This window comes from Macaca mulatta, chromosome 6 (genome assembly GCF_049350105.2).
Source record: "Macaca mulatta isolate MMU2019108-1 chromosome 6, T2T-MMU8v2.0, whole genome shotgun sequence".
NCBI classification, from domain to species: Eukaryota; Metazoa; Chordata; class Mammalia; order Primates; family Cercopithecidae; genus Macaca; species Macaca mulatta.
Genome location: NC_133411.1, coordinates 136286969 through 136299637, shown reverse-complemented (window position 1 = coordinate 136299637; position 12669 = coordinate 136286969). Strand labels below are relative to the sequence as shown.

At 36.4% G+C, this 12669-nt stretch overlaps 1 protein-coding gene and 1 non-coding gene across 2 annotated transcripts in view; both read right to left on the bottom strand.

Annotated features, from left to right (window-relative positions):
* Positions 1–12669, bottom strand: part of MEGF10 (multiple EGF like domains 10) — a 182452-nt gene that overhangs the window by 112424 nt on the left and 57359 nt on the right. The gene's annotated exons all lie outside the window — the stretch shown is intronic.
* On the bottom strand, positions 3991–4097 carry LOC114679223 (U6 spliceosomal RNA). The gene has a single exon (XR_003730883.1). It is a non-coding gene; the product is annotated as a U6 spliceosomal RNA (small nuclear RNA).

The window sequence follows — 12669 nt, the reverse complement described above, 5'->3', positions numbered from 1 at the left end:
AACCAAAAAAAGTCCAGGACCAGATGGATTCACAGCTGAATTCTACCAGAGGTACAAGGAGGAGTTGCTACCATTCCTTCTGAAACTATTCCAATCAATAGAAAAAGAGGGAATCCTCCCTAACTCATTTTATGAGGCCAACATCATCCTGATACCAAAGCCTGGCAGAGACACAACAAAAAAAGAGAATTTTAGACCAATATCCCTGATGAACATCGATGCAAAAATCCTCAATAAAATACTAGCAAACCGGATTCAGCAACACATCAAAAAGCTTATCCACCATGATCAAGTGGGCTTCATCCCTGGGATGCAAGGCTGGTTCAACATTCGCAAATCAATAAACATAATCCAGCATATAAACAGAACCAAAGACAAGAACCACATGATTATCTCAATAGATGCAGAAAAGGCTTTTGACAAAATTCAACAGCCCTTCATGCTAAAAACGCTCAATAAATTCGGTATTGATGGAACGTACCTCAAAATAATAACAGCTATTTATGACAAACCCACAGCCAATATCGTACTGAATGGGCAAAAACTAGAAAAATTCCCTTTGAAAACTGGCACAAGACAGGGATGCCCTCTCTCACCACTCCTATTCAACATAGTGTTGGAAGTTCTGGCTAGGGCAATTAGGCAAGAGAAAGAAATCAAGGGTATTCAGTTAGGAAAAGAAGAAGTCAAATTGTCCCTGTTTGCAGATGACATGATTGTATATTTAAAAAACCCTATTGTCTCAGCCCAAAATCTCCTTAAGCTGATAAGCAACTTCAGCAAAGTCTCAGGATACAAAATTAATGTGCAAAAATCACAAGCATTCTTATACACCAGTAACAGACAAACAGAGAGCCAAATCAGGAATGAACTTCCATTCACAATTGCTTCAAAGAGAATAAAATACCTAGGAATCCAACTTACAAAGGATGTAAAGGACCTCTTCAAGGAGAACTACAAACCACTGCTCAGTGAAATCAAAGAGGACACAAACAAATGGAAGAACATACCATGCTCATGGATAGGAAGAATCAATATCGTGAAAATGGCCATACTGCCCAAGGTAATTTATAGATTCAATGCCATCCCCATCAAGCTACCAATGAGTTTCTTCACAGAATTGGAAAAAACTGCTTTAAAGTTCATATGGAACCAAAAAAGAGCCCGCATCTCCAAGACAATCCTAAGTCAAAAGAACAAAGCTGGAGGCATCACGCTACCTGACTTCAAACTATACTACAAGGCTACAGTAACCAAAACAGCATGGTACTGGTACCAAAACAGAGATATAGATCAATGGAACAGAACAGAGTCCTCAGAAATAATACCACACATCTACAGCCATCTGATCTTTGACAAACCTGAGAGAAACAAGAAATGGGGAAAGGATTCCCTATTTAATAAATGGTGCTGGGAAAATTGGCTAGCCATAAGTAGAAAGCTGAAACTGGATCTTTCCTTACTCCTTATACGAAAATTAATTCAAGATGGATTAGAGACTTAAATGTGAGACCTAATACCATAAAAATCCTAGAGGAAAACCTAGGTAGTACCATTCAGGACATAGGCATGGGCAAAGACTTCATGTCTAAAACACCAAAAGCAACGGCAGCAAAAGCCAAAATTGACAAATGGGATCTCATTAAACTAAAGAGCTTCTGCACAGCAAAAGACACTACCATCAGAGTGAACAGGCAACCTACAGAATGGGAGAAAATTTTTGCAATCTACTCATCTGACAAAGGGCTAATATCCAGAACCTACAAAGAACTCAAACAAATTTACAAGAAAAAAACAAACAACCCCATCAAAAAGTGGGCAAAGGACATGAACAGACATTTCTCAAAAGAAGACATTCATACAGCCAACAGACACATGAAAAAATGCTCATCATCACTGGCCATCAGAGAAATGCAAATCAAAACCACAATGAGATACCATCTCACACCAGTTAGAATGGCGATCATTAAAAAGTCAGGAAACAACAGGTGCTGGAGAGGATGTGGAGAAATAGGAACACTTTTACACTGTTGGTGGGATTGTAAACTAGTTCAACCATTATGGAAAACAGTATGGCGATTCCTCAAGGATCTAGAACTAGATGTACCATATGACCCAGCCATCCCATTACTGGGTATATACCCAAAGGATTATAAATTATGCTGCTATAAAGACACATGCACACGTATGTTTATTGCAGCACTATTCACAATAGCAAAGACTTGGAATCAACCCAAATGTCCATCAGTGACAGATTGGATTAAGAAAATGTGGCACATATACACCATGGAATACTATGCAGCCATAAAAAAGGATGAGTTTGAGTCCTTTGTAGGGACTTGGATGCAGCTGGAATCCATCATTCTTAGCAAACTATCACAAGAACAGAAAACCAAACACCGCATGTTCTCACTCATAGGTGGGAACTGAACAATGAGATCACTCGGACTCAGGAAGGGGAACATCACACACCGGGGCCTATCATGGGGAGGGGGGAGGGGGGAGGGATTGCATTGGGAGTTATACCTGATGTAAATGACGAGTTGATGGGTGCAGCACAGCAACATGGCACAAGTATACATATGTAACAAACCTGCACGTTATGCACATGTACCCTACAACTTAAAGTATAATAATAATAAATAAATAAATAAATAAATAAATAAATAAATAAACAAACAACCCCATCAAAAAGTGGGCAAAGGATATGAACAGACAGTTCTCAAAAGAAGACATTCATACAGCCAACAGACACATGAAAAAATGTCATCATCACTGGCCATCAGAGAAATGCAAATCAAAACCACAATGAGATACCATCTCACACCAGTTAGAATGGCAATCATTAAAAAGTCAGGAAACAACAGGTTCTGGAGAGGATGTGGAGAAATAGGAACACTTTTACACTGTTGGTGGGATTGTAAACTAGTTCAACCATTATGGAAAACAGTATGGCGATTCCTCAAGGATCTAGAACTAGATGTACCATATGACCCAGCCATCCCATTACTGGGTATATACCCAAAGGATTATAAATTATGCTGCTATAAAGACACATGCACACGTATGTTTATTGCAGCACTATTCACAATAGCAAAGACTTGGAATCAACCCAAATGTCCATCAGTGACAGACTGGATTAAGAAATGTGGCACATATACACCATGGAATACTATGCAGCCATAAAAAAGGATGAGTTTGTGTCCTTTGTAGGGACATGGATGCAGCTGGAAACCATCATTCTTAGCAAACTATCACAAGAACAGAAAACCAAACACCGCATGTTCTCACTCATAGGTGGGAACTGAACAATGAGATCACTTGGACTCGGGAAGGGGAACATCACACACCGGGGCCTATCATGGGGAGGGGGGAGGAGGGAGGGATTGCACTGGGAGTTATACCTGATGTAAATGACGAGTTGATGGGTGCAGCACACCAACATGGCACAAGTGTACATATGTAACAAACCTGCACGTTATGCACATGTACCCTACAACTTAAAGTATAATAATAATAAATAAATTAAAAAAAAAAAAAAAGAAAGTGAAGCAAGACAGGCACAGCAATTGGGAGGGAATAGACGCTAACAGACAAGCTTGGGACACACAATATTCAAGACAATTTGAGTTATACATATTTTCATCTTAGGAACAAGATCAAACTTCTAAATTAGAGAACTACCTGGAGCCTTAGGCAGGCTGAAAGGTGGCGACAAAGAAATGGGAAGTGTCTAGAGATTGCTGATATTGCAGATGAAATTAACACCCTGGAGAAAGAGCTACACCAGTGTCGCCAGAGTAACTTCAGACTATATGTGAGATGAGTCCAACGGCAAAGTGGAAGAGAGCGAACAAGATGACCTTAGAGGTTGTGATTTCACTTCCAAACATAGTCATGAAATTTGGAAAATGCAATGGGATATCATTTTAACATTTACAAGAAATAAAGGACCACACATCTTATAAGATTTTCTTTTTTTTTTTTTTTTTAAATATGGAACGCTTCACGAATTTGCGTGTCATCCTTGCGCAGGGGCCATGCTAATCTTCTCTGTATCGTTCCAATTTTAGTATATGTGCTGCCGAAGCGAGCACAAGATTTTCATATAAGAATTATATGAAAAGAATACATAATTCTGTCAATTATCATGGTAGTTAGGCCAAAAATATTTGCATATCTCAATGACCAAGATATGCACAAAAATTTAATCAACCGGAGTAGCCAACTGGATTGAGTTCTAATCTAATTTGAAACTAGCACTAGGAAATAATATGTGTTACACTGAAGTAATACAGGTACACCATCTGGAACAGGGGGTAGGTTCAGTATGCTCCACTGAGGTAGTAGTCAAGGACCACGTTCTCTGATATTTAAAAACTTCAGAAAAGATATTGTGTAGCCTTAAAAAAAAATAAAGATAAAAATAAAATAATAAAAGGAAGTCCTGTCCCATGCTACTACGATATGGCTGGACCTCAAGGGCATTATGGTTATGGTAAGTGAAATAAGCCAGTCACGAAAGGACAAATACTGTCTGATTCCACTTACATGAAGGATTTAAAGTAGTCAAAATCATAAAAACATAAAGTAGAAAGGTGGCTGCCACGGGCTGGAGGTGGGTAGGGGTAGTTAGGGTTTAATGAGTCTAGAGTTTCTGTTTTGCAAGACAAAAATGTTCTAGAGATATGTCGCACAAAAACGTGACTATATTTAATACTGCTGAAGGGTACACTTAAAAATAGTTAAAATGGTAAATGTAATGCCATGTGTTTTTACCATAATAAAAATAAATATCAAGAAATTAAATGAATTGAAGAGACTACCAAACTTATATTAAAAATTAAACCAAAAATCATGAGATAATGCTTAGAAAGTAATTATCTTTCAACCTGGTGAAGATTTTCAGTTAAGCACAGAATTGTGAGAGAGAATCAAAATCTATAGCGTGCATATTTTTAGTTTTAAGAAGACATTTATAATATTTAAGAGCATGTGGTCCGTAGAATAAAAGGTCAGCTTTCTAATTTTATTCTTTAAATGTGTAATGGAATAATTGATTTTAAAATGTTATTTTAAAGTTGAATCTTACTAATACAATTTTTTTTTTTTCTTTTGAGATGGAGTCTCGCTCTTGTCACCTTTCAAAGCACTGGAATTACAGGCGTGAGCCACTGCGTCCAGACTGTATTTTAACGTTTTAAAGTACACAAGATTTCACCCTATTTGTAAGTTGGGCTATTTAGATTTACAAAAATTATTTAAGTATATGGGAAGGTTTGTCAGCCTGGACGCTGAATTATTTAAAATGAAAATCAAATCTATTAAATGTACGAATTCCATTTTAAAAACTTGAAGGTGTTTAAGTTTATAAAACATTAGTCAAAGGCTTCTTAATGTGTTTGTTAAATTCGTTAGACTGATGAATGAAACATCTGTAAGCTGAATTTTGCTTAAGAAGCAACTATGTTTTTGGATTTATAACTATAGTAAATCAAATATTAATTATTAAAAACAAAGTAAACCTCTGAATAGGCTTTTTTATATTGCATATACATGTATGCACATACGCACCCACCCACACATACAGAAGAACACACACTTCACATTTAACAAATACTAAATAGCAGTTAGCATATTTGGGGGATCTGGTTTATTGTACGAAAAATTCATTGCTTTTGTAGTTTGAGATAAAAAAATCAAAAAAGTATTTTGATATAAAAATAATTCCACATTTAAATTTGATTGCATTTCCATTTTTAAATAGCTACATGTATTACAAAACTAGAATCAGAAAAAGAAGGCAGGCTTTTTCATTTCAGGGACACTCTTCTGCTGAGAGAAAAGCAAAAGACAATACATTTTATATGACTAGAAAGGAAGATTTGATCCTATTAATTATCTCTAATCACAGTAGTCATAAGCACATGGATATAAGTAAATGGATCATGATGCAGAGTTTAGCAAGTCAGTTTGATATTTGTGATAAAGAATTGCCATGAGAATTACTTTAAACTTCATGAAAATCATATGGTTTAATATCTACTCAACTTTAGAGCTACAGCAGAAGAATTCTTATCTTCTAATTGAAATCCAAACATCACAAATAATACTAAAATCAAGTCCAGAACCATCACTTTCAGTTAGTTAATACTGTACACGCAAGTCTTTTGCATTTTTCAAAACACTTTCATATATCTTATTAGATCCTAACAGCAACCCTACATGATTAATAGGCATTAGAACCCATCTTACAGATTAAGAAGTGAGGTTCACAGAAATCAAGGATGTTGTGGCCCAGGGACATTATACATGCAGGGTAGCTTTGGGATTTGAACCTAGGTTTAATTCATGTGTTTTCTCCATTCTGTGTTAACAATCTGAACTGAACTTTTTTTTTTTCTTGGAGGCCAAAAGGGAGAGATAATAAATATAACAGTTTTCCTTGGAAAACTATACACTGGCCATGTGCACTACACTTAGGATGTCCATATTTGCATTTACAGTCAAATGATGGGTATATGTTGAAAGCAGAGAATAGTATCCAGTGATTTCTCAACCATAAATGTTTAAACTAATCACACTTCTTGCTTCTCTATCTTCCTAACTATAGTTCCTATATATGCATTAGGATTAATGTATATAACAAAAAAGTGTTGGTTAACTCTAAGCTATTCCATGAAGAACCACAGAAATCTCTAGAATACATAAATGTTTATTATAAAAACTGATATGTGTTAATGAAAATATATAGGAATGTGTTTGGATCAATATTTATTTAGGTACAAGAATTGAGATTTAAATCAATAGCAATTTTATAAGAGGTTAGTTATGTGACATTAAAAAACATACTATATATGTATATACACAATACAAATACATCTATACAAGCACACACATATATATGTACACACACATATATTACAAGTATTTCATTCCTCTGGACATTTCTCCATTTCATTTCTCTGAGGATTTCTTTATTAATGCAGGTGGAGCATCCCTAACGCAAAAACCCAAAAGCCAAAGTGCTCCAAAATCTGAAAATATTTTGAGTACTGACATGAAGCCACAAGTGGAAAATTTCCCTCCTGAGCTCCTGTCATAGTCAAAACACAGTCAAAATCTTGTTCCATACACAAAATTATTTAAAATGTTGTATAAAAATATGTTTAAGCTATATGTATAAGATGTATATAAAATATAAATTAATTTCATGTTCAGACTTGAGTTCCATACACAGAGTATCTCATTATGGATGTGAAAATATTCCTAAACCCAAAAAATCCAAAATCTGAAACACTTCTGCTCCCAAGCGTTTTGGATACTCAGCCTGTACTTAAAATTCGCCAAATTATTATGACCAAGAACCCAAAAGCAAATGCAACAAAAACAAAGATAAATAGATGGGACTTAATTAAACTAAAAAGCTTCTGCACAGCAAAAGAAATAATCATCAGAGTAAACAGACAACCCACAGAGTGGGAGAAAATCTTCACAATCTATACATCTGACAAAGAACTAATATCCAGAATCTACAAAGAACTCAAACAAATCAGCAAGAAAAAAAATCCCATCAAAAAGTGGGCTAAGGACACGAATAGAAAATTCTCAAAAGAAGATATACAAATGGCCAACAAACATATGAAAAAGTGTTCAACAGCACTAATGATCAGGGAAATGCAAACCAAAACCATAATATAACACCACCTTACTCCTGCAAAAATGGCCATAATCAAAAACTTCAAAAATAATAGATGTCGGTGTGGATGTGCTGAAAAGGGAGTGCTTCTACACTGTTGGTAGGAACATAAACTAGTACAACCACTAGGGAAAATGGTGTGGAGATTCCTTAAAAAACTAAAAGTAGATCTACCATTTGATTCAGTAATCTCACTCTTGGGTATCTACCAGAGGAAAAGAAGTCATTGTACGAAAAAGATACTCGCACATGCATGTTTATAGCAACACAATTCACAATTGCAAAAATATGGAACAAGCCCAAATGCCCATCAATCAACAAGTAAAGAAAATGTGATAGATAGATAAAGAATAGATAAATAGATAGATAGATAGATAGATAGATAGATAGATAGATAGATAGATACATACATACATACATACATATATACATACAAAAGTACATACATACATATATACCATGGAATGCTACTCACCCATAAAAAGGAATTAAATAATGACATTTGCAGCAACCTGGACGGAATTGGGGACCATTATTCTAAGTGAAGTAACTCAAGAATGGAAAACCAAACATTGTATATTCTTTCTTACAAGTAGGAGCTAAGCCATGAGGATGCAAAGGCATATGAATGATACAATAGGCTTTGGGGACTTAAGGGAAAGCGTGGGAGGGGGTAAAGGATAAAAGACTGGACATTGGGTACAGTGTACATTACTTGGGTGATGGGTGCACCAAAATCTCAGAATTCACCACTAAATACCTTATTCATATAACCAAACACTAGGTGTTCCTTAAAAAACACTTGAAATAAAAGAAAAATCTCCAAATTAAAAATAATGAAACGCGTCTAAATTCTTAACACAGATTAGAGGCAAGAATATTAATCTTGAAGGATGAACAAATTTAGAGTTTAATTAAATTTATAAACAGAGTAAAACCACATCAAGGAATCACAGATTTCTTCCTGTCCTAGTAATATTTTTTTTTTCTCATAATGTTTTTTTTTTTTAATTCAAAACTTAAATATGTATTTCTTTTTTTTTTTAATTTATTTATTATTATTATACTTTAAGTTGTAGGGTACATGTGCATAACGTGCAGGTTTGTTACATATGTATACTTGTGCCATGTTGGTGTGCTGCACCCATCAACTCATCATTTACATCAGGTATAACTCCCAATGCAAACCCTCCCCCCTCCCCACTCTGCATGACAGGCCCCTGTGTGTGATGTTCCCCTTCCTGAGTCCAACTGATCTCATTGTTCAGTTCCCACCTATGAGTGAGAACATGCGGTGTTTGGTTTTCTGTTCTTGTGATAGATTGCTAAGAATGATGGTTTCCAGCTGCATCCATGTCCCTACAAAGGACGCAAACTCATCCTTTTTGATGGCTGCATAGTATTCCATGGTGTATATGTGCCACATTTTCTTAATCCAATCTGTCACTGATGGACATTTGGGTTGATTCCAAGTCTTTGCTATTGTGAATAGTGCTGCAATAAACATACGTGTGCATGTGTCTTTATAGCAGCATAATTTATAATCCTTTGGGTATATACCCAGTAATGGGATGGCTGGGTCATATGGTACATCTAGTTCTAGATCCTTGAGGAATCGCCATACTGTTTTCCATAATGGTTGAACTAGTTTACAATCCCACCAACAGTGTAAAAGTGTTCCTATTTCTCCACATCCTCTCCAGCACCTGTTGTTTCCTGACTTTTTAATGATCGCCATTCTAACTGGTGTGAGATGGTATCTCATTGTGGTTTTGATTTGCATTTCTCTGATGGCCAGTGATGATGAGCATTTTTTCATATGTCTGTTGGCTGTATGAATGTCTTCTTTTGAGAAATGTCTGTTCATATCCTTTGCCCACTTTTTGATGGGGTTGTTTGTTTTTTTCTTGTAAATTTGTTTGAGTTCTTTGTAGGTTCTGGATATTAGCCCTTTGTCAGATGAGTAGATTGCAAAAATTTTCTCCCATTCTGTAGGTTGCCTGTTCACTCTGATGGTAGTTTCTTTTGCTGTGCAGAAGCTCTTTAGTTTAATGAGATCCCATTTGTCAATTTTGGCTTTTGCTGCCATTGCTTTTGGTGTTTTAGACATGAAGTCTTTGCCCATGCCTATGTCCTGAATGGTACTACCTAGGTTTTCCTCTAGGATTTTTATGGTATTAGGTCTCACATTTAAGTCTCTAATCCATCCTGAATTAATTTTCGTATAAGGAGTAAGGAAAGGATCCAGTTTCAGCTTTCTACTTATGGCTAGCCAATTTTCCCAGCACCATTTATTAAATAGGGAATCCTTTCCCCATTTCTTGTTTCTCTCAGGTTTGTCAAAGATCAGATGGCTGTAGATGTGTGGTATTATTTCTGAGGACTCTGTTCTGTTCCATTGATCTATATCTCTGTTTTGGTACCAGTACCATGCTGTTTTGGTTACTGTAGCCTTGTAGTATAGTTTGAAGTCAGGTAGCGTGATGCCTCCAGCTTTGTTCTTTTGACTTAGGATTGTCTTGGAGATGCGGGCTCTTTTTTGGTTCCATATGAACTTTAAAGCAGTTTTTTCCAATTCTGTGAAGAAACTCATTGGTAGCTTGATGGGGATGGCATTGAACCTATAAATTACCTTGGGCAGTATGGCCATTTTCACGATATTGATTCTTCCTATCCATGAGCATGGTATGTTCTTCCATTTGTTTGTGTCCTCTTTGATTTCACTGAGCAGTGGTTTGTAGTTCTCCTTGAAGAGGTCCTTTACATCCTTTGTCAGTTGGATTCCTAGGTATTTGATTCTCTTTGAAGCAATTGTGAATGGAAGTTCATTCCTGGTTTGGCTCTCTGTTTGTCTGTTACTGGTGTATAAGAATGCTTGTGATTTTTGCACATTAATTTTGTATCCTGAGACTTTGCTGAAGTTGCTTATCAGCTTAAGGAGATTTTGGGCTGAGACAATGGGGTTTTCTAAATATACAATCATGTCATCTGCAAACAGGGACAGTTTGACTTCTTCTTTTCCTAACTGAATACCCTTGATTTCTTTCTCTTGCCTAATTGCCCTAGCCAGAACTTCCAACACTATGTTGAATAGGAGTGGTGAGAGAGGGCATCCCTGTCTTGTGCCAGTTTTCAAAGGGAATTTTTCCAGTTTTTGCCCATTCAGTATGATATTGGCTGTGGGTTTGTCATAAATAGCTGTTATTATTTTGAGGTACGTTCCATCAATACCGAATTTATTGAGCGTTTTTAGCATGAAGGGCTGTTGAATTTTGTCAAAAGCCTTTTCTGCATCTATTGAGATAATCATGTGGTTCTTGTCTTTGGTTCTGTTTATATGCTGGATTATGTTTATTGATTTGCGAATGTTGAACCAGCCTTGCATCCCAGGGATGAAGCCCACTTGATCATGGTGGATAACCTTTTTGATGTGCTGCTGAATCCGGTTTGCTAGTATTTTATTGAGGATTTTTGCATCGATGTTCATCAGGGATATTGGTCTAAAATTCTCTTTTTTTGTTGTGTCTCTGCCAGGCTTTGGTATCAGGATGATGTTGGCCTCATAAAATGAGTTAGGGAGGATTCCCTCTTTTTCTATTGATTGGAATAGTTTCAGAAGGAATGGTAGCAACTCCTCCTTGTACCTCTGGTAGAATTCAGCTGTGAATCCATCTGGTCCTGGACTTTTTTTGGTTGGTAGGCTATTAATTATTGCCTCAATTTCAGAGCCTGCTATTGGTCTATTCAGGGATTCAACTTCTTCCTGGTTTAGTCTTGGAAGAGTGTAAGTGTCCAGGAAATTATCCATTTCTTCTAGATTTTCCAGTTTATTTGCGTAGAGGTGTTTATAGTATTCTCTGATGGTAGTTTGTATTTCTGTGGGGTCGGTGGTGATATCCCCTTTATCATTTTTAATTGCGTCGATTTGATTCTTCTCTCTTTTCTTCTTTATTAGTCTTGCTAGTGGTCTGTCAATTTTGTTGATCTTTTCAAAAAACCAACTCCTGGATTCATTGATTTTTTGGAGAGTTTTTTGTGTCTCTATCTCCTTCAGTTCTGCTCTGATCTTAGTTATTTCTAGCCTTCTGCTAGCTTTCGAATGTGTTTGCTCTTGCTTCTCTAGTTCTTTTAATTGCGATGTTAGAGTGTCAATTTTAGATCTTTCCTGCTTTCTCTTGTGGGCATTTAGTGCTATAAATTTCCCTCTACACACTGTTTTAAATGTGTCCCAGAGATTCTGGTATGTTGTATCTTTGTTCTCATTGGTTTCAAAGAACATCTTTATTTCTGCCTTCATTTCGTGATGTACCCAGTAGTCATTCAGGAGCAGGTTGTTCAGTTTCCATGTAGTTGAGCGGTTTTGATTGAGTTTCTTAGTCCTGAGTTGTAGTTTGATTGCACTGTGGTCTGAGAGACAGTTTGTTATAATTTCTGTTCTTGTACATTTGCCGAGGAGTGCTTTACTTCCAATTACGTGGTCAATTTTGGAGTAAGTACGATGTGGTGCTGAGAAGAATGTATATTCTGTTGATTTGGGGTGGAGAGTTCTATAGATGTCTATTAGGTCTTCTTGCTGCAGAGATGAGTTCAATTCCTGGATATCCTTGTTAACTTTCTGTCTCGTTGATCTGTCTAATGTTGACAGTGGAGTGTTGAAGTCTCCCATTATTATTGTATGGGAGTCTAAGTCTCTTTTTAAGTCTCTAAGGACTTGCTTTATGAATCTGGGTGCTCCTGTATTGGGTGCATATATATTTAGGATAGTTAGCTCTTCCTGTTGAATTGATCCCTTTACCATTATGTAATGGCCTTCTTTGTCTCTTTTGATCTTTGATGGTTTAAAGTCTGTTTTATCAGAGACTAGTATTGCAACCCCCGCTTTTTTTTGTTCTCCATTTGCTTGGTAAATCTTCCTCCATCCCTTTATTTTGAGCCTATGTATGTCTCTGCGTGTGAGATGGGTCTCCTGA